The sequence below is a fragment of the Camelina sativa genome, chromosome 5 (genome assembly GCF_000633955.1).
Source record: "Camelina sativa cultivar DH55 chromosome 5, Cs, whole genome shotgun sequence".
In the NCBI taxonomy this organism is placed as follows: domain Eukaryota; kingdom Viridiplantae; phylum Streptophyta; class Magnoliopsida; order Brassicales; family Brassicaceae; genus Camelina; species Camelina sativa.
In genome coordinates, this window is record NC_025689.1 from 11,525,695 (window position 1) to 11,547,905 (window position 22,211).

The 22,211-nt window shown below is 37.7% G+C and overlaps 1 long non-coding RNA gene across 1 annotated transcript in view; it reads right to left on the reverse strand.

The window, feature by feature from the left end:
* The window catches only part of LOC104786561, a 3,012-nt gene extending 1,631 nt beyond the window's left edge, over positions 1 to 1,381 (reverse strand). Inside the window, exons 1-5 of the long non-coding RNA XR_767545.2 lie at positions 1,229 to 1,381; positions 1,068 to 1,137; positions 900 to 960; positions 418 to 463; positions 156 to 333 (exon numbers count right to left, since the gene is read on the reverse strand). This is a non-coding gene — a long non-coding RNA (uncharacterized LOC104786561). The remainder of the gene's footprint in view (positions 1 to 155; positions 334 to 417; positions 464 to 899; positions 961 to 1,067; positions 1,138 to 1,228) is intronic.

The following is a 22,211-nucleotide window of genomic DNA, read 5'->3' on the forward strand; positions in this document are numbered from 1 at the left end:
CGTAATTGATCTCTAACCACTGTATCGAAAACTCATTTGACTAAAATTACGGAAATTTGATTACCGAATTAATTGGTAAATCAATTATGATAAAATTTAGATGAGAATATATTTTACCTATAAATACTGATTACTCAAACACATCAGCACCATACCTTCCAACAAAGCTTTCATCCCTTCTTACTTTATCTTCTGAAATGGCTGCCAACTTAGCAATAACTGATCGTGCATCCATCAAGCCTTTGAAGACTGTTTGGAAGATCCAAGTCAAAATCATCCATAGCTAGCAGCAGTACACCAGCTACTCTGGTGAGACCCTCGAAATGGTCCTGGCTGATGTCTCGGTAAGATTACCAACAATACACATAAACTTCATACCTTTATGTTTAGAATATTTTGTAAAAATTAGTCACTTACTATGAATATGTTTTTTTCCCTATTTAGGATACTTTGATCCATGCGACTGTCAAGGAACAACAGCTACATAAGTTCCAGCGTATGATCTTCATAACAAGAGAACAAATGGGAGTAGAAGAATATCGTATATGCCAAGTAAGTTTGATGGTCATAACAGCTTGAAACTCCTTTTTCCTTTCTAAAAGGACCACAATGTGATGAAGATTTGAGGACTTAAGATTCATACAAGGACGCATGTATGGCCAGGGGATTAATAGAAGAATGATTATTCTTTATGTTTCAGTACTTTTAAAAGTTTTAAAACTTTCTTGCTTTATCATGTTTAAGTTGTTTTTTGTTTTCATTCGAGAAATGAAAATGATATGAATAAAGGATATGTTTCTTTTCTATTTAAGGTTGGCAATCATTTTATCTAAGTTTATATATGCAACAACCAATCAAACATATCAAAATGCATTTTCATACAAGTTAAGAAGACTTACCATTTTTAATATGGTGCACAACTTAAACTCCAATTTGAGCAAGAGGATTCCATGAAGGTACCTGAAATATATTACAGATTTTTTTGTATAGTTCAGTAATATGATGCGGAATCTGAAATCAACTTAACCAATTAATTGGGATTAGTTTAGAAGATTACTAAAACCCACAGTTTAATCCAGCGTAATTGATGTTTGTCTGTTTGTCCCTCTGTTTGGTTAGATCTCATTTGCATATTTACTAGAAAATTAGGACATATCAATAAGACAATTAAAAGTTAAAGCAAAGTATACATAACTATTTTTATGTAGTCATCTTGCAAGGGTCTCACCAAAGCAAGTAGTGTACTGTTTCAAAGATTGATTCTCGAATTGACTTGAATCCATCCGCCAGTCTTGAATGGCTTGATGCCATTTGTAAAGAATAATGAAAAAACGAAGCAAAGAAACAGTTAAAAATTGAAGCAAAGTATACATATATAATTCACAGAAATGTCTGAAGGAAATATATCCATCGACTTGATAAAATTTATGAAAACGATTTTGAATCATTACTCAGAATCAAAACAATATTATTCAGAATTCAAACTCATTAAGGTAGTGAAATGTAATTTGATTAACTGTAATCAGAATCAACTTACCCAATTAATTAAGATCCTTCGGAGATTTGTAAACCACAAACCCAAATCCAAAGTATAAGGAGATTTGGTTGGTCTTGATTACGACTGGATCTCCAAAATTGAGAATACATAAAACGGACTGCAGTGTATAATTGAAATAATCGTGTTTCAATCAATTTCTGGTTTAGAAATAGAGATAATCAAATGATTTGAGAAGTGGAAACGCAGTCGACGAGTTCTTTCGGTGAGGGTGATCGTGAAAACTATTCGCTTCTCCAGAATTTTTTTTTTTTTTTAATTTTATCAAACGCCAACTCATTGTATGTTTTGTTTTTTTACAATTTTGTAATAAATTCAAAACACAATTTCGGCTCAACGAAGCCCAGCCACAAAATAAATGTGTTAGTTTGGTCCATCATTTATATTTATTACAAAAACAATTGTATACTGGACTGATATAATGTACTCAAGAAACATAGGTTACACTATATTATTAAGTTACTTTTATGTATATTTTATCCCCCTCAATGTTATATTAGACTAATATCACCATACAATTTTATTACAATTTGAGTTATTTAAAATGAACATGTATATAAAATTTTCCCCCGTGCTGTAGTGCGGGTCAGATCCTAGTTAAATTAATATAAAAAGTACATTGAAACTTGAAAAACTCTTATAAAATGTGGAACAAAAATAGTCTCAAAGATATCTTCTATATATTAATAGAGAAACATTCTTGAAAAAATGCTAATGTGTCATCGTTAGAGAGCTCAGAGCACGTTCTAGCAAATAAGCTTAAATTAATTATACTAATTACATCTATGCCACTATAGATTTAAATCAAAATTTATTACATAAATTAAAACTATTTGTACCCATTTAATTTGAATTTATATTACTATTCTTTAAGAAATAACAAATTATTTTTTAAAAATTGATAATTATTCATATTTTATTAAAATAAAGTCCATACAAATTTCTCCACCACGTTAAAATTCTTTTCTACATTCAAATATTTCACGGGCGAAATGTATTTTTACACAAAATAGTCACAAATTTGAATAACAATAAAAATTAGTTACATATTTTGTTTTATACAAACGAATCTTAGATCTCAAATAATAATTTTACTTATAATAATTTTATTTGAATCGATTTATCCGCACTATGTGCGGATTGTTTACCTAGTTATATATTAGAACAGAAGGAGTACTTGATGCGGACATCGATCCTACCAACCAAACCGTTGAACCAAATCCTGTACCACATCCTGTACCAGAAGTACGAGAAGGCCCTGTGACACGATCAAAGGCTAAACAGCTAAGGAAGAGGTTTAACCTAGCCGTTCAAGACATCATAAGCTCCCTAGAGCTGAAGGACGTCAACTGGTCTGTACCATCATCATGCCGCCACAACATATATGATCACATTGCCGAGGAAGAGCTTGCTGAAGCCTTCACCCAAATGAGCCTTGATCAAACCAGTTCCCCAGGTAAGAAACCTCCTTTTTCAGGTCAAGGAACCTCAAGAAGCCAAGAGAAGACATCGGAGCTGCAAGAGACGTGTGATACAAGCTACACCTCTGAAAGCGATCAAGATAGCAAAGATCAAGACCAAGACATAGAGGGCATGGACGAGCATCAAGAGACTGAACAAGATATTCTAGAAGGATCCCAAGAAGACCCCTACTTCAAGAAACAAGTACAAGACAAGACGCCTGAAGTAGTTCAGCGAGTACAAGAAGTGGTTCAGAGAACATCAACTGGGCCTAGATCGCAACCAGGTAAGTCTTATTCAATATTTTCGATCCTTGCAGGTCCCACCAGCCCCAGCAACGGCTAGAAGACTTCCTCATCAAGAGAGATCAAGTCTAATTAGCGTTTTCTTTTATTAGCTTATTTACTTTCCAAAAAGACAATGGTTTGTGTTTGATTTTATTTTCTTTCCTTGTTGCATTTTCTGCATTTATTTTTCGGCCTTAAGGCTAGCTGAAGGACTCTTATAAAGTCCCCCTGCAGCAGTTGTACGAAATTCACCTTTTTTGATTATCAATAAAATACTGAATTTTCTTATTTTTCTCTTTAAGTGTTCTTAAGAGAATTAAGCTTGTTCTCTGTCTTGTGTGTGAGATTCCACAAGGCTGAGTTCGTGTACTGTATCAGAGACCAATCACATCTCTGTGGTGTACTTCAATCCGCCAGCACTTCCCCAACTATCGATCCCACACGAGAGAAGCGACCGCCATCGTGTCAGATCTCCACCATCGACCATCTTTCCTTCACAAGAGAGAAGCGACCGCCAGCTTGTGAAGCCATCAACTCTATCCCGGTATAAGACTCACCACCGAGTCTTGTATCAGTACTATTTAAGAAAGTGTTAAGCGCTAAACAGTTTTGGATCCGCTTAATTTAATTGAGGTTTACACAATTTAAATTGTATACACAATTACAAGAGAAAAAATTATCAATAGAATATTATAAAAAAATTATACAAAACCTTTATTATAAAAAAAAACAAAACAATAGAAAAAAAGATTTCACTCGTGTCGAATACGAATAATGTATGAACGTTTATAACCATGTATCTAGAGTAAAAACTTATTAATTTGAATCTATGTATAGTTAAAATTAGATTTTGTTTATCGTTAAATTGGTATTTTGCATTTTTTTCTTCTAAAAATCATATACATGTATTTTCTTAGATTGATAACGACATGATAATTGTTCGAAAACAACATAGCTTTCAACAATCTTTAATGTTGATTTCAAAATTTCTAAGTCGTGTAAAGTTTACATAATCATCTGACATCATACTTTCCTTAATTATATTTGAGATATGTCGTATATGTAATTTGACATGAATTTTTTTAAAATTTAAATGATTTATAAGATAATATCTTAGTTACAGTATATTGATTGATCAAATTTCAAATTTCTTAATCGAATACATCACGTCCTTCTTATTGTAAACAATAAGCGTCACATTTAACAAACCAAAGTGTAAAGTATCGACTTCACGATAGTCGTTTGAGATTTTGAAAGTAATATAGAATAAAATATTCTTTTGTTTGTTTAACAACTTTTAATTGAGGAGTTTTTCCATTATTTGTTTAGTTGAGATTGATTTTTTTTTTAATTAAGAATCTTTACTTTACTTATGGGTGTTTGTTGTTAATAATTTAGCTGAACGATTTAAAAAGGATTTTTTCTTAACAATACTAAATTTTAAATCAAGTTAGGTCTTTCTTATGTTATATATATATATATATATATATTTTTGGTGTAAATTAAATCCTTTTTATATGTGGGGTTTTTGTTTTTATGTTTTATCTTATCTTAATCCTGAGGCACACCAACTTAAACTATTACTTTAAGGTTTGATTCCTCTGGTATACTATCTCACTAATTTTGGACTCGATTTGATTCGATTGGGCCGAACATAAATGCTAAAATTGTTGGAGCAAAACTAGAGGGTAGAGTTATTTAGGACTAGACTCTTTTGGAAATTATATTCCTTCTATTCCAAAATATAAGATTTTTTGGCTAAAATCACAAAAATTAAGAAATAATAAATATTGTATCACTTAACAAAATTCAACCAATAGAAAAAATACTGCACAATTTAAATAGAAAAAATACTGCATAATTTAAATAGTCAAAATTATTAAATTAATATAAAAAATACATTGAACTTGAAAAACTCTTATAAAATGTGGAACAAAAATAGCCTCAAAGATATTATATATTAGAACAAAAGGAGTATTATTTAAGAAAGTGTTAAGCGCTAAACAGTTTTGGATCTGATTAAAACGTTTAATTGAGCTTTACACAATTTACACTGTATACACATTTACAAGAGAAACAATTATCAATAGAATATTATAAATAAATTATACAAAAACTTTATTATAGAAAAAAAATATTAAAAAAAAACAAAACAAAGGAAAAAAATATTTCACTCGTATCGAATAATGTATGAACGTTTATAACTATGTATATAGAGTAAAAACTTATTAATTTGAATCTATGTATAGTTAAAATTAAATTTTGTTTATCGTTAAATTGGTATTTTGCATTTTTTTCTTCTAAAAATCATATACATGTATTTTTTTAGATAGATAACGACATGATAATTGTTCGAAAACATCATAGCTTTCAACAATCTTTAATGTTGATTTCAAAATTTCTAAGTCGTGTAAAGTTTACATAATCATCTGACATCATACTTTCCTTAATTATATTTGAGATATGTCGTATATGTAATTTGACATGAATTTTTCAAAATTTAAACGATCTATAAGACAATTTCTTAGTTACAGTATATTGATTGATGAAATTTCAAATTTCTCAATCGAATACATCACGTCCTTCTTGTTGTAAACAATAAACATCACATTTAACAAACCAAAGTGTAAAGTATCGATTTCACGATAGTCGTTTGAGATTTTGAAAGTAATGTAGAATAAAAATTTCTTTTGTTTGTTTAACAACTTTTAATTGAGGAGTTTTTCCATTATTTGTTTAGTTGAGATGGTTTTTTTTTTAATTAAGAATCTTTACTTATGGGTGTTTGTTGTTAATAATTTAGCTGAACGATTTAAAAAGGATTTTTTCTTAACAATACTAAATTTTAAATCAAGTTAGGTCTTTCTTATGTTATATATATATATATATTTGGTGTAAATTATAAAGATTTGATCCCCAATAGACCCAAATCAAGCTTCAGCACTGTGATACTGTCAACTTTGTAAAAGGAGAAAAGTAAGAATATGGTAAAATCAAAATAACTTAAAAGAGTTGTTCCATATAGTTAAGAACAAATATTCAAATGAATATATATAAAAAAAAAAAGAAAAAGAAAAACGAACAACATATGCAATAGTCCGGTGCCCAAATTATTGATTTAAAATAAGTCTGCAACTTTTGCTTGATAGTCTTCGAAAAGCGAATGCACAATGCTTCATTATAGAGATTAAAAATGAACAACTTTGGCTTGATAGTCTTCGAAAAACGAATAACCAAAGTGTTATTTACAGTTGAACATTATGCTTTTCATTATTAGTTTTTAATATATATGAAAAATACACGAGGACGTTAAATATAAGTAGTCAATTCTGAGGAGGACTTGGACTTACAATATTGACTGACCGTCTGACCCATTCATTTTGATTAGTCAGTTAATATATAACTTAGGAGTTTTATTGGGTTGTTGATTAATAAATCTTAGTATTTTAAGAGTGGATTACAGTTTGATTATTTCCAAAATCAATTACTTATTTACTGTCACTAAATGTGTAGAGATCGTTTAATAAAATTCGAAGGGGTAACTGTAAAATAAATATTTTGTTATTTTGTCAAACAAATTATTTCCTTTAATTTATTTTGAGATATTTCTGAAACTTTATAAAAAATTATCCTCTTAACTTTGTTCCATCCTATTTTGGAAACATTTGGATAATTTAAAAAGTTCATATGTAATAAATAAATATGTAGATTTATTTTTCACATGTTTTGGTACAAATTTTGTAAAACAAACATAATTTACTCAGTCAATGAAGTAAAGAGTATGGAAAGAACATATCATCATATTGGCTAAACATTTTGGATGGTGTTTCAAAGACATGCATATAAAACTAAAATGATTTCAAATATGAACTAGTAGAAAATTTGATTTAACATGCATCTAAAAACTAAATTTTAATAATTTTAATCCAGTTTTATTTTGTTTTTGAACCATATCAATAATTAAATATTATAAATATGTATTTTGAAATCTAAGGTCCCAAAACAAATTAAATTCTCTCTCTCGAAACAAGGCGATGGCGACGGCGTTTTTAGGGTTTTGAATCCCGAATGCTTCTGAAGGGTTTTCCAGTGGGTTTTTGGAGTTTTTATGGGTTCATCCAGTTCTGGTGGTGTGGTGGAGAAATGGGTTTCATGGTTTTCTTGGTTTTTTTTATTGGTGGACCTGAGCTGCTTAAGATTCGGGATCATAGGGATCTCAATGAAGGTATGTTCCTAAGGCAGAAGATCTGGCTGATCTCGATTGATGGGAGTTATAGGAGATTGGTGCGATTTCGGGTTGCTATGGGATCTCTGCTTTCCAAACTTGACTTCCTTTTGGCGAAGGCTGTGGGATCTATCATTATTGGGTGTTTCGTTGCAATAGGGGATGATTGGCAAGTCCAGGAAATGGTGGGGGAGAAGGGTCAAGATTTGATGGGGATATGTTTACCATATTTGGAGAGTTTATGGGTGGAATTTCCATTCGGGTGGATTGGAATCTACTTGATTGATATCGGCTTCCCAATTTGGTGTTCCGTTGGGTCTCGGCTGGTCTTTAAATTGATGTTGTCAGTATCGAGTATCAATCACTCTATTATCTGCTCATTTTGCTTTCGCATCTCTCTTGTTTCACTTTTGGAGTTGGTTACGTTCGATATGTCTCAAGGTGGTATTTTGGGGAAAGGTTCGTTTGGCCAGTCGGAGGATGTCTCTAGACCAAGGAGGAAGATCAAGATTTCATACTTTGATAACTCTGATCTGATCGATGGGGTACTCTAAGACCGTTGTGGGGCGCTGCTTCAATCCTCAACTGCAGGATATGAAGTCGTTGTTGATCATGATGCCAAGAATCTGGCAGGTCGAGGGGAGGGTTGCGGGAGCTGATCTGGGTTCGGGAAAGTTCCAATTTGATTTTGATGAAGAGGTGGATATTATTCGGGTTTTGAAGATGGAGCCTTTCCACTTTGATTCTTGGATGGTGTCTATGGTTCGATGGACCCTTGTGGTGGATCCTGCATATCCGTCGTCCTTGAAGTTCTGGATCCGGGTGACTGATGTGCCTATCCAGTTCTGGGCAGAGCCTACGTTTCGTGATATTGGGTCTGCTTTAGGCACAGTTGAGGATGTGGATACTGATAGAGGGAGAGTTCAGGCTACGATTGATGGTCTCAAGCCGCTTTGCTTGGAAACCGATATTGAGTTTTTCAATGGCGAGGTAACGGTGGTCAAACTGAAGTACGAGAGGTTACATGGCTGGTGTAAGTGTTGTTCTGGTTGTGTCATGATGAATTCGTTTGTCCACTAACAAAAGAATCCACGGTCAGTGAGGGTCGAATGGGACCTGCGGTGGGTAAGGATAATGGGGAGATGATGAATTATAAAGGGGCAGTTCTTGCTAATTCAAGGAGGGGTGCTTGGTACAATAAAGGTGGGAATGGGGGATCATCGCATGGTGGACCCAAGTCAAAACCAGAACAGCTCTCTCGTAACAAGGGGAGTTCTGGGTCCGGGAATCCTCAACTCGCTCGTAGTAGGCATGGTGGTCTGAGGGTTCCGACGAGGCAACATAATGCTACGGCTTTGGCCCCTGTCCCTTTGGTGGTTGCTACGGCCTCTGTTCTTGCAGCTGTACGACAGTCTGAGGTGCCTTCTGGGCATCAAAAGGGGGTCAAGAAGGTGCTGTTTCAGGATGAGAGGGGTGGAGATGGTCCTTTTGTAGAAGCTTCTGGTGATGATGCGACAGACTCGATGGAGTTAGGGGAAGAGGTTAGTCAGGAGGTAAGTAGAGAAGATGCGAGTGGTGAGCTGGTTGGGGATCAGGAAGAGGGTGCTGCTTTGGAGGAGGAAATGGGTTGCGAGGATGGCGAGGGTAGTGAGGGTCGACTTGAGCATCCTAACACGCTGGCTCCAGGTGATAAAGGACGAAGGGGGACGGGTCCAGTGCTGAGAGAAATCTGTGCAAGGAAGCGGAATGCACAACTGCTTCTTTCTCCAAGGAAGCATCCTCCACATGGACCAGGAACAGGTGTGTCCGAACAAGTCTCCAAGGCCCATGAAGGGGTAAAGGGAGGCCCAGGAGGGGGAAAGCCACCAAAACCAAAATCGGTTAAATGAATGTTTTTAGTTGGAATTGTCAGGGACTTGGTAATAAGGCCACTATAGGGAACCTTAGGGATCTCTGGAATAAGCATAGGCAAGATTTTTTATTTCTTATGGAAACAAAACAATCATTTTCTCATTTGGAAAAATTTTGTAGGCCATTTTGGCTATAATAGTTTAATTACAGTGAACCCGTGGGATGTAGCGGTGGTTTAGCTTTTTTTTTTTTATAATAAAGAGGCTTTTAATATTTCAATTTTATTGAAGTCTAATAGAATGATTGATGTTGAAGCGGCTTATAAGGGATGAGTCATACATTTAACTTTTGTCAATGGTGACCCTGTTCCTAAAGCCCGGGATTTGGTTTGGGAACATTTATTACGGATTAATTTCATTCGGTCAACCCCTTGGTTTATTATTGGAGATCTATATTAATTAACCGGATATCATGAGAAAAGAGGAGGGAAGCTACGTCCTGCATCTTCTTTTCTCTCTTTCAATGGGATGATTTGAGTTTGCGGTTTCTTAAAATTTCCCTATCTGGGGGACTGCCTGTCCTGGCGGGATTTGGCGAGATAAAAAACCTATATGGTGCCGGTTGGATAAGGCTTTAGAAAATGAGGATTGGCATGATTTATTTCTGGACACGGTTACCTATGATTGCTTCTGATCATAAGCCTCTTGTGGTCAGCATTGGGGCGAAGAGGCCGCGGGGGCATAGATGTTTTATGTTTGATCGCCACTGGGTGGGTAAGGACGGTTTAATGGATGCGATCTCATCGGGTTGGCGTGGAGAACCAGACCAGGATTTTGCCAGGAAAATTATTAGTTGTAGACGGGAGATTTCTCGATGGCACAAAACGCAGGTTCCATATGGTCGGGATTTAATTGAGGATCTAAAGAGGCAATTGGAGATGGCTTAGGCCGATGATTCGTCCACTCCGGAGGTTATCTTGGATCTTAATGGCCGCCTGCGAGAGGCTTATCGGGATGAAGAGGTCCATTGGTATTTAAAGAGACGGAATCGGTAGATGCGGGTGGGGGATAAGAATACCAAGTATTTTCAAGCCCAAACTAAGCAGAGACGGGCCCGTAACCGGATTGTAGGTCTTTTTGACAAACACGACGTCTGGTCTACGAAGGATGTTGAAATATGTGATACGGCGGTAACATATTTTGAGGAATTGTTTTCCTCGATACGACCGGATAATTTTGAGGATGCTCTACGGGAAGTCAACACGATTATTATAGAGGCGGACAATGCCCGATTGACGGCCCCAGCCACGGAGGCAGAGGTACACCGGGCGATTTTATGATGCATCCGAACAAAGCTCTGGGCCGGATGGGATGACAGCCTTGTTTTTTCAGAAGGCATGGAAAGTTCTTAAGGATGATCTGGTGTCTTTGGTTAATCAGTTTTTTGAGGAGGGTGTTTTTGACAAAAGTTTAAATCAAACGCATATTTGCCTCATCCTGAAGGTGGCTAAACCGACTCGGATGGCGGAGTTGCGTCCTATCAGCCTGTGCAATGTGGGATATAAGTTCGTGTCAAAAGTCTTATGTAACCGGCTTAAGTTGATCTTACCTGGACTAATCTCAGAAACTCAATCAGCATTTGTACCTGGACGTTTGATCTCCGATAACATCCTCATTGCTCAAGAGATGTTTCATGGTTTGCGTACTAATAATTCCTGTAAAGGGAAATTTATGACAATTAAGACGGATATGAGTAAGGCGTATGATAAGGTTGAATGGGATTTTGTGGCGGCATTACTACGGAAGATGGAGTTTGCAGAAATATGGATTTCATGGATAATGTTTTGAGTCTCATCGGTGGAATACAAGGTCCTTATTAATGGACAGCCTAATGGATAGATTGTCCCGGCGAGGGGTTTACGGCAGGGTGATCCGCTTTCCCCTTACTTGTTTATTTTATGTACGGAGGTTTTGATTGCTAATATTTGAAAGGCAGAGACCGATAAGTGGATTACAGGCATTAAGGTGGCAAACAAGTGCCAGCCAATAACACATTTGTTGTTTGCGGATAATTTTTTTTTTTTTTGTAAGGCGGACAAGGAGCAATGTAGTGTGATTCTGGATATACTTAAGCAATATGAGGCTGTCTCTGGACAACAGATAAATTTTACAAAATCATCGGTTCAGTTTGGTCATATTGTTGATGACCGGGTCCGGGATCGTATTTAGGGATTCCAGAGGGCTTGGGATAACAAACTTGGGTGGTATGGATCATATTTAGGGATTCCAGAGAGCTTGGGAGGGTCCAAAAAAAATGTTTTTTCTTATGTTAGGGACCGGCTACAGAGCCGGACAACGGGCTGGTCGGCCAAATTGTTATCTAAAGGGGGTAAGGAGGTGATGATTAAGTCTGTTGCGACGGCTGTCCCAACATTTGTGATGTCTTATCATTTGCCAAAAACAATTACATCCAAAATTACTAGTGCGGTGGCAAAATTCTGATGGGAGTTCTAATGGTCAGTCCGGGGGTATGCATTGGATTGCTTGGGAGAAGCTTCGTTCCAGCAAGCAGATGGAGGGTTTGGGTTTCAGGAATGTTGATGATTTTAACATGGCTCTGTTGGCTAAACAGTTATGGCGACTGATTGAGGTTTCAGACTCACTGTTTGCCAGGGTTTTCAAAAGTAGGTACTACCGGAATTCCAATCCAATGGAACCGATATGGTCCTACTCTCCTTCCTATGGGTGTGGAGAAGTATCGTCTCTGCTCAATCTTTGGTAAACAAATGGCTTATTAAACGGGTTGGCTCAGGAGACACCATTTATATATGGCCTAATCCATGGGTTCCAGCTCAATCCCCAAGACCAGCTTTAAGTACCGGTCCTTTTAAGGACCCAACTCTCCGATTGACTCAGTTCATGGAATTTCAGTCGAATACTTGGCATAGAGATCGGCTCGTTGAGCATTTCGATCTTGGGGATGTCGCCTTGATAGAGGCTATTCCCTTCAGTAGCCTCTCGATGACAGATTCTCTAGGGTGGCATTTTACAAAATCTGGTAAATATTTGGTTAAGTCAGGGTATGAAACGGCCCGTCAGGGTATTCCTAATACTTTTCAGGCTTTTGGGTGTGGCCCAGAGATTACCCCTCTCCTTGCTAGGGTTTGGCAGGTTCACTGTCCTCCAAAAATTAAACATTTCATGTGGCAAGTTTTAACGGGTTGTGTTTGGGTTTCTGCTAATTTGAGTAGGCGGAGTATTGACTGTGGTGTTCGATGTATGAGGTATGGGGCGGATGTGGAGACTATTAATCATGCTATTTTTATGTTTCCGCCGACCCGTCAAGTTTGGGCTTTGGCCCTTGTACCTGAAGGGTCTCTTCATTTTCCAACGGAATCCATTTATGCTAATGTAAATCACTTTCTGGGTTTGACGAATCCGGGTTCCCAGGTAGAGACCTTTCCTTGGCTTATGTGGTATATCTGGAAAGCGCGGAATGCTCGGGTGTTTGAGAATCAGATGGAACGTCCTGATGACATTGTGCGAGTGGCGCAAGGGGAAGCATCCTCCTGGCTGCAAGCCCAGGTGGAAGATGAGGGTGAGGAGGTTCCCTTCTCCCTTGTGGTTCCTTCTCTTTGGTTGCGAGGGCGTATCCCTCCCCTTCCTCTGGTTTATTCTGGCTATCGATGTTTTGTTGATGGCTCTTGGAAAGAGACTGATGCTTTTGCAGGTGCAAGATGGTTTTGTACTTCTTCACAAGAATCGTCACTTTTTCTTGGAGCTACTAATTACCGGCGCAATCTATCTCCGTTACACGCCAAAGTGGAAGCTTTCATCTGGGCGATGCGGTGCATAATTGGCCACGACTTCCGTGATGTGGCTTTCTATACAGACAGTTCGGATTTGGTGAAGATGGTGTCTTCCTCTCACGACTGGCCAGCCTTTGCAGCATATTTGGATGGAATCAAGACTGATCGAGAGGAGTTTTCTTCTTTCTCTTTATTTCATATTTCTCGTAATGCAAATGTAAAAGCGGATTATTTGGCACGCCAAGCGCGCTTATCTCCGCATTACGTTTTGTTTGTAAACAACTTTCCTTCAAATTGGCTCTTTAGAGCTGATTCTTTTGTTGACAAAAAAAATATATATGTATTTTGATTAGGGGCCTGAGATTGTTATCCGCTATCCACGGATATCCATATCCTTATCCAAATCCGCTCCAAAAAATGGATATCCGGGTAAATGGATACAGATACAAATAGTGAAAGAGTGGATAAAACAGATAAAAATATGGATAGTGCTAAATTTTAAAACGGATAACGGATATCCGTTTATTCCCTGATATCCTTTATTATATTTGGATACGAATACAAATAATACTAAGTTCTAAAACGGATAATTTTTTTTTACGGATATCCGGTATCTATATACGTATATCTAGTATTTTTGTCCAAAATATGTGGTATTTTATACAAATACGCATACTCTAAAATATATAATTTTTTTAAGAAATTTTTTAACGGATTTCCAAAATTTTCGGATACGAATACAGATAACAAATAGCGGATAAAACTGATACATATACGGATGGGGATATCCCAAAAAAAACCGGATAACCGCTCTGTTTACAGGGCTAAATTTTTGATTATATATAATCTTTGGTTTTGTTATAATTTTTTGTCTAACTATCATAAGCGTATATATATATATATATATAAGGTAATCAAAATTTAAACAATAACTATAGTAAATTAAACTTTAGGAAAAAAGATCTCTGGCGATAACAATGGCAATGGTGCTTCCAAGGTTTTGATATCTGATGAGGGTGATCTACTCGGTTCTGCTTTCGGTTATTATAGTTTTTCTGACGGTTTATTTGGGATCTTCGAGTATCATCTCTGCTTGTTCCTTTTATTGATTGGATTCAAGATACGATTATTCAAGCGGGGGAACTTTTGAAAGTATGGGATCCCGCGATGTCCTCGATCATATCTCGATCTTATTATGGATTCTCATTTATGTTGTTTCTTCATGGTCAATCCCAGAAAGGAAAGGTGAATAGTTTTGGCTCTGTCCCAGATTCGATTTGGTTGTTTGATTGGTGATGATGATTTCCATTGGTGTGGGCTCTGGTGTGATTCTTCGGATCTGCATTTTAATGATCGTCGGTTTTGCCATCCTCTGTGGGATCTTATTGTCTGTGATTTGATTGTGTGGCTTGATGCGGATCTCTCTGGTGAAGGTGTATAAATGGGTTTCTCCCTCGTTTGAGCAAATTCATCTCACACTTTCTTCTCTCGTTTCTTTTGGATTTTCTTGGGTTAGGTCTTTGCTTCTCTTTGTTCTTCAGTCTATTCTTCGTTTCTTTGCAATGTCTCAGAGCATGGTTCTCGGTCCGGTTTTGGCTACAAGGAATGTTGTACCAGCTGTTGAGAAGCGCAAGGTCAAAATCCCATATTTTGATAGTACAGTGTTGATCGAGGGTTATTCCAAGACGATTGTCGGAAGGTGCATGAACCCGAGATCACAGGACATGAAGATTCAAATTCCCGCGGATCTGGCATTTGGAGGGCAAGGTTGTTGGAGCAAATTTAGGAATAGGTAAATTCCATTTTGATTTTGATGATGAAGCGGATAATGTTGAGGTGTTGAAGATGGCTCCCTTTCACTTTGATCACTGCATGGTGTCCATGATCCGAAGGAGTCCCACTGTAGATCCAATGTATTCGTCGTCCCTGACCTTCTGGGTCCGTGTCATGGGAGTCCTATTCTGGGTTGAGCTTACTTTCTGGAGTATTGGTGAGGATATCGGGCGTGTCTAGGAGGTAGGCATTGATGGGGATCAACTTCATGTGATGGTGGATGGGTTCAAACCTTTATGTTTTGAAACAAAGATGGAGTTGTATAACAGACCACTGTCTTTCTCCGCTATGAGCGAGTGTTTGGTTTTTACTCTAACTGTTTTAGCTTGTGTCATGACAAAGAGCATTGTCCACAGCTGCAAACAGTTAAGGAGGCTGTTGTTACAATACCTTTACCGGAGGTGGTTGACGTTAGACGCAACCAGAGTTACAAGGGGGTTGTTAAGTCTCAACGGAAGCAAGGGTCTGATCAAGTTGGTCCTTCTCGATGAGGATATCGAGGGAGATCTAGTGGGGAAGGTTCTCAGCCTGAGGAGAAGCGTCCCTTTGAAGAGAAGGTTGGGAGGGGATCAAAGTCTCAGTCGGACTTAGTAGCAGAGTAACCCTTGGCGAAGCAGCGGCGCTTCAACTTATGTTCAGTATAATGATCATTGGTTCCTACGGAAGGCTGCTCAAAAGCCAGTCAACTCGCAAGCGGAGGTGGTGGACACACGTGAATCTCACTCTCGGGGCAAGGATAGTCTTTCTGTTCCTATCAAGGTAGTCTGCAAAGCTTTATTTCAACAGGGTGTTTTTTAAGTCTCTGCGGATTTGGAGTCTGCACAGCAGGCTAAGAATGTGACTAAGGTCCTTGATTTGGCTGTTGTTGATAAGACGGATTACCTGGTTGCTACATCAGGAGGTCCGGTTCATGTGCCCCTTGCTGCTGTGCAAGTGGCTGGTTCTACTGGAGATGAGGTTCCTATGTTTGATGATTCTAGGTTGCCGGGTGCAAGTATTATCACGGGTGTTGCAGGGATGGCTATGGAGGGGGTGGAGTATACTGTGACGTCGGGAGCTGTGGACTTGGGTGCTACGGAGGATTCAGTTGCTGTGGAGGGGGAGTCAGGTGAGGACGAGTCTCGGTTGGGTCCGCTAATGAGACTCTTGTCTCTAATGATGATACTAGCTCTGGTGGCGGTTCAATGGACACCGATCTACCTTCGGTGAACGAGGGTACGAATTAGGGTTTGTTGGAAAGACCACATAAAGGCAAAGCCCCAATGGGTCTGAAGGGAGTGAGCTCCAAGAAGTTAGATTTCTATTTACGGACCACACCTTGAAAGAGGCCTCATCCAAAGAGTGCCGGTCAGGCTGTGAGAATTATAACCCGAAACCGAGGGAGGAGGATAAGGGTGCAGGTGGTGGTGGAAAGCCACCAATCCTGAAGATTGATAAATGAAGATTTTAAGCTGGAATTGTCAAGGGCTTGGTAACAAAGCCACTAATTAGTATCTTAGGGATTTATGGAAGAAGCATCGGCCAGATTTTCTGTTTTTTTCTGAAACTAGACGATTTTTTTTTTTTTTTTGCTTAGTCTCATTTAAAACGGTTGACCCTATTGGTTGTAGTGGCGGTTTAGTTTTATTTTACAATAATAATAATAATAATAATAATGTTTCCACTTTATTTGAGTCTAATCAATTAATTGATGTGGAGGTGGAATACAAGGGACAAATAATCTATTTATCCTTTGTCTATGGTGATCCGGTTCCAAACAACCGTGATTTAGTTTGGGAATGTTTAACTCGCATTGGTGTCACTAGGGAATTGCCTTGGTTCCTTATCGTTGACTTTAACGAGTTGAAGGGGAACCATGAGAAGCGTGGTGGGCATTTACGTAGTGCCTCGTCCTTCATTCCTTTTAATTCCATGATCCGCCATTGTGGTGTACTCGAATTTCCAAGCCTTGGAGATAGTCTCTTTTGGCGAGGCTGGCGGGATAAGAAACCAATGCAATGTCGTCTTGATCGGGTTCTTTCCAATGAGGCGTGGCATGATCTTTTTTGACACTCGTTCACGGAATATTTGCAAATGATTGCGTCTGATCATAAGCCGGTTTTAGCGAGTCTTGACGATATGGTTCGTTGTTGCAGGATTGGTTTTCGGTTTGATAGACCTTGGCTAGACAAGGATGGCCTCTTTGGGGCTATTACGGAGGGTTGGCGCTCTGTTAAGGATGTCACAGCCTTGACTTGGCAATTACGAGAAGCGTATCAGGATGAGGAGGTGTATTGGTTCCAAAAAAGTCGTAGTCGATGGATGTGGCTTGGGGACCAAAATAACAGTTATTTTTATGCGCAGACGAAGCAACGACGGGCTTGGAACCGTATTGTTGGTCTTCATGATGAAAATGGTGTATGGTCCACAGAGGAAGCAAATATTCAACATACAGCGGTATCTTATTTCCAAGGGCTTTTTATTTCTTCGGCTCACTCTGATATTGAAAAGGCACTTGACGAGATACAACCGGTTATTACAGGGGAGATCAATGATCTTTTGACTCAAGATGCCTTGGAGAAAGAGATCAAGGAGGCTTTGTTCATGATTTATCCGGACAAGACCCCGGGTCTCGATGGTACGACTGCTCTTTTTTATCAGAAGGCGTGGGTCACTGTAAAGGCAGATTTGGTATTTTTGGTTAATTCCTTTTTGCAGAATGGAGTTTTTTGATAAACGGTTGAATATGACGAATATCTGTCTTATTCCTAGGTGGACAAGCCGACTAGGATGATGGAACTTCGAGCTATCAGTTTATGCAATGTTGGATATAAGATTATTTCTAAGGTTTTATTGTCAACGGTTACGGGCTTTTTTGCCTTCACTCGTCTCCGAAACACAATCTCTGTTTATTGAGGGGCGCTTAATCTTGAACAAATTTTTAATAGCTCAAGAGATTTTTCATGGGCTTCGCACAAACCCTTCTTGGAAAGGGAAGTTCATGGCTATTAAAACGGATATGAGTATAGCCTATGACCGGGTGGAATGGTCTTTTATGGATAATTTATTACGAAAATTTGGCTTCTGTGATAAGTGGATATCCTGGATTATGTGGTGTGTGACATCAGTTTAATACAAAGTTCTGCTTAATGGCTAACCATATGGTTCAATCGCTCCTCCCGGGGGCTTCGACAAGGGGATCCTATGTCACCTTATCATTTTATTCTTTGCACAAAGGTGCTTACTGCTAATCTTCGGAAGGCATAGTAGTTAAAGCTTACAGCAGGGATCAAGTGTCGAGTGTCGACTGCTTGCCCGCCGATTTCTCATTTACTTTTTGCGGATGATAGTTTTTTCTTCTAGCGGGCCACAAAGGCACAATGTGAGGTTGTCTTACGGATTCTACAGCAGTACGAGCGTGTTTCCGGTCAGCAAATAAATTTTCAAAAATCTTCTCTTTAATTTGGACATACGGTTGACACTGCTTTGCAGGAGGAGATCAAAGGTGTTTTGGTGATTACAAATTTGGGTGGTATGAATACCTACTTGGGCATACCAGAGAGTTTGGTCGGGTCTAGTACAAAGGTTTTTAGTTTTGTTCAGGATCGGTTATAGGCACGGACCGGTGGATGACCGGCCAGGTTTTTGTCCAAAGGTGGGAAAAAGGTTATGATTAAGTATGTTGCTACGGCTGTTCCCACATTTGTTATGTCTTGTTTTCGTCTCCTAAAAACGGTCACGAGAAAGCTCACCAGTGCGATTTCAAATTTTTGGTGGAGCTCCTCGGACCAATCGCGAGGACTCCAATGGGTGACTTAGGTCAGGCTTTGTCTTAGCAAGCTAGAAGGGGGGTTGGGTTTTTGATTGTTAGATGACTGTAATATTGCTTTGATGGCTAAGAAACTCTGGCGGTTAATTACGGTCCCAAATTTGTTATTTGCTCGGGTCTTTAAAGGTTGTTACTATAGACACTTTGATCCCTTGGATCCAGATAAATCCTACACCCCGTCTTATAAATGGAGGAGTATGGTGTATCCTCGCTCTCTGGTTACTAAAAGACTCATTAAACGGGTAGGGTCTGGGGATTCCATCTCTGTATGGTATGATCCCTTGATCCCTGCCCAATCCCTGAAACCAGTACTAAGCTCTGGGTTGTCTTTTGACCCCTCGCTTCGAATAAAATCTTTCATTGACAGGATTACCAATTCCTAGGATATGGCTTTGCTTTCCGCCACTTTTGAGTCGGAAGATGTTGCCATCATTTCCGCTATACCTTTAGGATTGTCTAACTCTCAGGATATCCTGGGTTGGCATTTTACCAAATCCGGAAGTTATACGGTTAAATCTGGATATCATATTTTACGTCAGGATATATCGGCACAGCCTACCTGTGATCAATACATTACACCTTTACAGGCTTTTGTCTGGAAGATTCGGTGTCCCACAAAAATAAGATATTTTCTGTGGTAGGTACTCACCGGGTGTATCGCCATAATGTCGAATCTTCAAAAACGCGGGATGGCTTATGATGCGGAGTGCATCCTTTGTGGCTCTCCGGTAGAGACGATAAATCATGTTCTTTTTAAATTTCCCCCGGCGAGGCAAGTTTGGTCTTTGTCCTCTTTTCCAACATTGCCGGGCATTTTCCCTTTTGATTCCATCTTTGCAAATATGGATTTCTTATTTTGGCGTCTCCAGCACTCCCCTACACAAGATGTGTAACCTTGGATTCTGTGGTATATTTGTAAGGCTCGGAATGATATATTTTTGACTTATCTAGATTCCAATCCGCTTGTGATTTTTGCGGTTAGCGGAGGAGGAGTCTAGTTCTTGGTTTCTGGCACAGTTGGATGATGTGGTAGACACATCGAACGGTGTTCCGCGAGCCCTGGGTAGTCGTGGACGTAGATGGCTCTTGGAAAGCAACAGACAAACATGCTGGTCGTGGTTGGTATTGTACCTCTTCAGTGGGGGAGGCTCCCACCATGGGGGCTTCCAATCTCCGTCGTAGTCTCACGCCTCTTCATGCCGAGATGGAAGCACTTATTTGGACGATATGGTGTATGATTGGCACAGACAATCAGGATGTTATCTTTCTTACCGACTGCTCTGATCTGGTGAAGATGGTATCTTCACCCTCTGAGTGGCCAGCTTTCAAGCTTATCTAGAGGAGATTCAAGTTGACAAAGAGGAGTTATGTTCTTTTTCCTTAGCTTTAGTCTTCCGCTCTTAAAATGGTAAAGCAGATAATCTGGCGCGACGTGCTCGTTTAGTTCTGCATCAAGTTATTTATGTAAACAATGTTTCTTCTCAATGGCTCTCTTGAGCTAATATGTTCTCTTGTTACACTTAACAATGAAAATATTAAAACCTAATAAATAGTAGATTATTATAAATAATAGATAATTAAATTTTGTCATCTCCTGTATTGCAGTTTAAATATTATTTCATATGGATTTAAAAATTCTCATTAATTTAAAAAACATGGGTTTTTGACATAATATGATTTCTATCCTTCACTTGAAATCCATTTAAAATCCAACAATCAATTATTAAACGAAAACACAAGATGTTAAGTAATATTTACTAATTTAATAATTAGTAAATGAATAATATATATTTTGATAAGACTTTCTAAAATCAAAGATTTAATAACATATGATTAGTTCTAGTAATGAATTATATATATTTTAAGAACATATATACTCTTCTAAATTTATAAAATCACATTCCACGTTTATGTTGTTAGGAAAATATATATTATTTCATATATGCATTTTCCTAAAAACATTATGGCACACAAATATTATTTTGGCTTGTTACCAGAAATATAGCCAGCATCTAGGAAGGTTGTTTCCTAGTATTTACAAAAAAACAATGGGTTTTAGTCATTTTTTTATTTTGCAGAAAACTTGAGGGAGTAACACATCAAAACATTTTAAGAAAACACTTCTCAAATAAATACATAACATATATGATGTGTTTATACTTTATAATGACATAAATAGTCTATATCTTTTCTTTTTGTAATTAACGAATATCCACGTCATGAGAAATTTCTCATTTCTTAAAACCTTTTTTATTGAACCTGAAGTCAATAGTCTTGCTCTTGCAAAGGTAATTGCTGCACATGCATACATTCGTTGCATGTGAACCAAAATGACGGCCAAATTGACAGCATAATTGGTTGGTATAAATAAAAAAGTCACGGAAGAAAAAATAATAATAGAGAAGTCGCGGAAGAAAAAAATAATGTATAACAAATACTCAGTTTTCAAATATTATATGAAATAATAATAACAAATAAATACGAATATTAACTTGTATTGTAAAAAAAAATTATTTTTTTTATCAAGTGATAATACAAGAACACCTTTATAAAATAACAGAAATATCAAATATATACAGTATAAAAAAAAATCTAATATAAGATATACTTTATATTTTAGAACAAAACCGTCTAAGTTCATCGATATTAGTTTTGAAAACCGTCTAAGTTCATCACCTACTTATGACTACTACTTCTATACAACCCATCCGATTATTTTCTAAGTATTTCTTTCAAGCAAACTCATTTTGATTTGACAATCCATCCTTTATTTGACTGAGAACCGAATTAAAAATAAAAACTTATATGACCATTTGCCATTTCTGATTTTCTTACTTTATTTACTCAAAACCGAATTAAATAAATTAAAAAAGTCAAAATCGTCGAAATCAGAACTTTTGTAAGAATAGAAAAATGATACCTTTTGCAGGATATATTGACACAAAGATTATTGTAACATCTCATATGTCAAATTGTATCAAAGTTAGAATTCTTTGTAAGTGCAGATTATGCAACAACTCGCTGAGAGGAACAAGTCGTTGTGCTGAGCTGAGTATTGTGTTATCACTTATCAGGGAGCTGCTTCAGATCACAGAAACCCGGGTTGCTGACGTAGTTGCGTGTGCTGACTTGGCAAGTCTGGGCAAGATGTTATGAGAAGATAAAGCAGAATCGAGGGAGAGAATATCTAGAGAATATCATGTGCGATGAATAAGGAAAGTGGATTGTGGCAAACAAGATATTTCCTTACTTGACGATTCGAAGATCTTTTTAGGGGTTAAGGGATGGTCGAATATAAAAAAGATCGAGGGGGTGAGATAGGTTTTTTCTCTTGAACACTTGAGAAAACCTTTGCGTGAGATTGTAACTTCAAGGCTAACAAA